The following is a 6,000-nucleotide window of genomic DNA, read 5'->3' as shown; positions in this document are numbered from 1 at the left end:
CAAACAAATGCTAGGACTGGGAATTCCATCCACCTGAAATAGCATCAGAGCGGAATTTCTGAATTTTGGGAAAACCCAGGCATATGGCAACCCATTTCTGAAATGTTGAGCTAAAAAATAGCTCAAAAACTTCATTTTTGGGGGGAGGTTTTGCAAAAAAAAAAAAAGATCAACAATACACTGAAAACCATTGTACAGTACTTTATGGAAAAATGAAAAATGCATACAGCAGGACAAAGCAGTGGGAACTTGCAGGAAGTTCCAGGTTCAATTGACAATAGGCCTTAGTGAGAGGATATTGCTTGAAACCCTGGAGAGCTGCTGCCAGTCAGTGCAGACAATACTGAGCTATATGAACCAATGGTTTGACTCAGCATGCAATGGGAGGGAACAGGCCTGCGATTAACCCGGCACGACACATTGAGCAAAAGATTCCTGCATTGCAATCTGTCCTAGAACCCTGCAACTCTAGGATTCTAGGACAGATTTAGCTGTGCAACCCATCTCCAGAACAAGTCATTTAACAGAAATCTTCCATTTTTTCCTTGGTGGGAATGACCCACCCCACTCCATAAACACTGAGCAGGGGGAAAACAGGACATTATGCAAAAAAAAACCCGAGCACCAGAGGTGGAAAGGTGATGGAGGCAGGTGGAGGAAATGGATGAAATCCACGTTCGGTAATGAAGCCACCTCATACAACTCAATCGCGCCGTGCACATGCACAGAAGAGGTGCTCTAATTGCAGACTTTTGGGCGTGCGAATCGCACCCCGTAACGGATCGTGTCTGTAACTATTATTACTGTACTAAGATTGGACCCTAGAACAATAGGCTGATTGGCTTGCAGGAGCAGCCCAATCAGACCCCAGGAGGGAAGCAGAATCAGCCAATCAGACGGGACTCATTGTGTAAATAATGTATATAAAAGCCTGAGGTTTGGGCGGACATTCATTCACTGTTTTACAAGCTGCAATAAGGAGCATGAAATCACTACGAGACTCGATGAGTATATTTCAGGTGTCCTGGTGGGGCCTGAGCCCAATCGCCTGCTAGCTACAGGCTGCCTAGAAGTCTCAGGGGGAGAAAGAGGCAGAGAGAAACAGATATGCTCCCAAGGCTATGGTGTTGTTATGAGCACTTCTGTGCATGCGCAAAGCCCGCAGAGCGCTTCTGTTTTTGCACGCGGGGCGAAACCTGGAAGTATACACTTCCGGGTTTGCCGCGTTCGCAAGCTGAAAAGACACAACATGAACCTAACGCAACACGAGGTATGACCGTACATAACAACACCATAGCCTTGGGAGCATTTTGTCAGAGGACCTGCAGCCCAATCACAAATGCATGATTGCTAGACAGTCACAAACAGGGGCGATGGCACCCTGGAGTTTCAGAACTCACATATGAGGTCATACCCCCAAAGTTGGTGGCCGGGGGGGGGGGGAGACAACTCTCGCACTTGTTTTTGGAGAAGAAGGATCGACTGATTTGTTGTGGCTGCAATGAACTGTTTATCTGCACATGCACAAGTTGCGAGGTGCAGGAGTCCAAACTGCTGTTGTTTCCAAGTCCTTTTATCAACAGATTCTGCCAGGCAAAGCTGGTTACATCCCACGGCCTTGGGGAAGAAGACGGGAATGACTCACATTCCAGATGCTTGGAACAATCAAGTCCCCATTATTGCTCATTGTCGTCCCCCCACCTCCGTCAATGACTACTCCAGACCAGAGCCTAACTAACGGGAAGAGGACTTTGCATAACAAGAACAGCGTGAGTCACAGCCACATCAGCTTTCTTCTGGGTTTCCTGAATGCGAAATGGAATTTCAGTTTACTTAATATTTTGCATTTTTCAGAGCACAGCTCTCAACGCACGTGATTCTCTCACTGCTGGCTCTCAAGGGATCGGCCTGGCTTACAGATCCCGGCAAACTCTGGGCCAATGGGATCAGGGCCCCGAGAACAGCCACACACCCTCAAAGTGTCCCCATTTTTCAGGGACAGCCCCGGATTTACAGAAGCCGTCCTGGTTTCTGATTTGATCCCAGGATGTCCCGCTTTTCCTTAGGACACTCCTATTTCCATTGAAGAAATGTTGGAGGGTATGGAGTTGTGTGACCCTCAAGCCAAGGAGAGAAGTATCTAGGCAATCTTTAGAAGACACCTGTAAAGGGAAGGTTTTTTTAAAATGTTTAATGTTTTGTTATGTTTTTATATATGTTGGTATATATGTTGGAAGCCACCCAGAGTGGCTGAGGCAACCCAGTCAGATGGGAAGGGTATAAGTAATAAAATTACTATTATTGTGGAATTGTTGTTGTTTAGTCGTTTAGTCGTGTCCGACTCTTCGTGACCCCATGGACCATAGCACGCCAGGCACTCCTGTCTTCCACTGCCTCCCGCAGTTTGGTCAAACTCATGTTCGTAGCTTCGAGAACACTGTCCAACCATCTCGTCCTGAGGGGCTCATCTTCCAGCGTCATAACTTTTATATGCCTGTTGTCTTTGTCCATGGAGTTTTTTTGGCAGGGATACTGGAGTGGCTTGCCAGTTCTTGCTCCAGGTGGGTCACGTTTAGTCAAAACTCTCCACTATGACCTGTCCATCTTGGGTGGCCCTGCACGGCATAGCTCATAGCTTCTCTGAGTTACTCAAGCCCCTTCGCCACGACAAGGCAGTGATCCATGAAGGAGTTATTGTGGAATAGGATATCCCTATTTTCATCAGAGAAATGTTGGAGGGCGAGCCAAGTAACTTCCCAAGTGCCATGAATAAATTCTCCACCCCCATCGTTCAGCCCGTAAACTGAGGTCCAGCTCCAAGGGCCTTCTGGCGGTTCGCTCCCTGCGAGAAGTGAGGTTAAAGGGAACCAGGCAGAGGGCCTTCTCGGTAGTGGCACCCACCCTGTGGAATGCCCTCCCATCAGATGTCAGGGAAATAAACAACTATTTGACTTTTAGAAGACATCTGAAGGCAGCCCTGTTTTGGGAAGTTTTTACTGTTTGGAGTTTTGTTCTGTTTTTAGTGTTCTATTGGGAGCCGCCTAGAGTGGCTGGGGAAACCCATCCAGATGGGCGGGGTATAAAATTGTTGTTGTTATTGTTTTGTTGTTGTTGTTTAATGATTGCAGCCCAGATCATCCGAAGCTGGTTCCTCCTTAATTTCCCAGCTTATCCTGCCCGAATTCAATTCAGTTTCCCTTCAATTACTCTGATTCAATACTCTCTTATTTATTTCTCTCATTCACTGAGCCAAGGAGCTCAGGGAAAAAACATGCTTCTCCCCTGCTTCAGTTAATCCTCAGAACAACCCTGCGAGATGGGTTAAGAGACTGTAGCTATCCCAAGGTCATCCAGTGTCAGGGACTGGGCAGAGGAGGAATGGTGGAGACCGCCTCCCCATCCTGAGCCTTCCAGGGAGGAGGAAGAGGAAGACAGTATAGATTCACAGCAGGGGTTTGAGGGAGGTTGCAGCTCAGAGGCAGATGAGGGGGAAAGTTGGGAAATCATGGGAGAGCCAGAGTAACACCCGACTGACACGTTGTCATTAGAAAGCATCCCAGACCGTCCATCTCCCAGAACCCGGTGAGCCTTGAAAGTAGGAGAGCAAAGAGCTCAAAGACAGATGGCACGTAGCAGCACCCATAGAGGAGGTTATGAGAATGAAGAATGAGGAAGTGGGAGAGACAGGGGTGGAGATTCACTCAGGACAATGCCATTATCCAAGAGGTTGGGTTCTACAGCCTCTCTCTGTAAAGAATGAAATAAAAAAGGGCTGTAAGAAACTTTTCATTGTCTTTATACTTTCCTGGGCAATCAGCCAGGAGACTCTGACAACATCCTGACAAACAGGGAGATTCCTGGCCAGGAGGTGAGGACGTGAACCCTCAGGTCCTAGTCCAACACTCCAACCACTCTACTGCCCTTCCTCTCACCCGCCCCCAAATCACACCTACCGGTAAATGAGGTCCACTTAAATTACTTTACCCCCCCCATCATATTCTACCCAGTAACCCAGATTAAAGGTAAAGGGACCGCTGACCGTTACGTCCAGTTGCGGACGATTCTGGGGTTGTGGCGCTCATCTCACTTTATTGGCCAAGGGAGCTTCCGGATCATGTGGCCAGCATGACAAAGCCGCTTCTGGCGAACTAGAGCAGCACACGGAAATGCCGTTTACCTTCCCGCTGGGGCGGTACCTATTTATCTACTTGCACTTTGATGTGCTTTCGAACTGCTAGGTTGGCAGGAGCTGGGACCGAGCAACGGGAGCTCACCCCGTCGCGGGGATTCGAACCGCCGACCTTCTTTTTTTTTTTTTTTTTATTTTTTTTTAAAATACATTTTATTCCGATTTTCCAAATTCAACAAATTAACAAAACCAATCTTTTATACAAAATCTTATATTCACATTTTTTACCTTGCTCCGCCGAGCTATGACTTCCCCCCCTCCCTTCATGCGGTTTTCTTGTTAATTCCCTTTTTTGCAGTTCCTTTTTTAACATATTGGTCAATTCGTAAGGTTTATTTTAATCCTGCGAGAGTTTTTAATGATCTACAGTTTTTCTCCATATAGTCCACATATTTACTCCAGTCCTTTTGAAACCTTGTCTCCCCCTGGTCACGAATCTTGCATGTCAATCTAGCAAGTTCAGCATAGTCCATCATTTTTATCTGCCACTCCACAATTGTAGGTAATTCCTGTAGTTTCCATTTTTGGGCTAACAAAGTCCTAGCCGCGGTTGTTGCATACATAAACAGTGTTTGATCTTCTTTTCTAATCTCTCCTCCTATTATTCCTAACAAAAATGCTTCTGGTTTTTTTGGGAAGGTATATCTAAACATCTTTTTCAATTCATTATATAAACTTTCCCAAAATCTTTTAACTTTTTCGCATGTCCACCACATATGATAAAATTCACCATCTTTCTCTTTACATTTCCAGCAACTTTTATCACTCATTCTATACATTTTAGCTAACTTAACTGGAGTTAAATACCATCTGTACATCATCTTATATACATTTTCTTTCAAGGCAGTACATGCTGTAAATCTTAAAGTTTGATTCCATAGTTTCAACCACGCATCATATTCAATATTATGCCCCAAATCTTTTGCCCATTTAATCATCACTTCTTTTGTCAACTCATCTTTTGTATACCACTCCAACAACAGATCATACATCTTTGTCAAAAGCTTTGTTTTGCCTTCTAGCACTTCTATTTGAAATTTGGATCTTTTATCCTCAAAACCTATTTTTCTATCTTCTTTAAGCACATCATTTATTTGATGGTATTCTATCCATCCTGTTAACACTCCTTTAATGTCCTCAAAAGGTTTTAAACTCCATCCTTTTTCAGTTTTCGTCAAGATTTCCTCATACGTGGCCCGCCTCTTTTCCATATTTACTTTCTTAACTGTTAATACCTCTGCTGGTGAGACCCACCAGGGTGTTTTAGTCTCTAACAGCCTTTTATTTCTTTCCCACACCTCGTACAGAGATCTTCTTATCACATGATTCGTAAACCCGGTATGTGATTTCTTTTTGTCATAACATAAATATGCATGCCATCCAAATCTATTGTTAAAACCTTCCAAATCTAACAAGTCCGTATTCTCTAGAGTTATCCATTCTTTTATCCAACAGATACAGGACGCTTCGTAATAAAGTCTCAAGTCTGGCAGGGCGAATCCACCTCTTTCTTTCTTATCTACCAAAATCTTATGTTTTATTCTAGGTTTTCTCCCCTGCCAGACAAATCTTGATAAAATCTTTTGCCACTCTTGGAATTGCCTCGTACCTTTAACCACAGGTATAGTTTGAAATAGGAATAACATCTTAGGTAATACATTCATTTTTATTGTTGCAATTCTTCCTAAGAATGACATTTTCATATTAGTCCATCTTTCCAGGTCTTTCTTTATTTCCTTCCATACTTGTTCGTAATTATCACTGTAAAGATTAATATTCTTTGCTGTCATCCATATTCCCAAATATTTTAC

Source organism: Zootoca vivipara, chromosome 14 (assembly GCF_963506605.1).
Source record: "Zootoca vivipara chromosome 14, rZooViv1.1, whole genome shotgun sequence".
NCBI classification, from domain to species: domain Eukaryota; kingdom Metazoa; phylum Chordata; class Lepidosauria; order Squamata; family Lacertidae; genus Zootoca; species Zootoca vivipara.
This window is presented reverse-complemented; position numbering follows the sequence as displayed.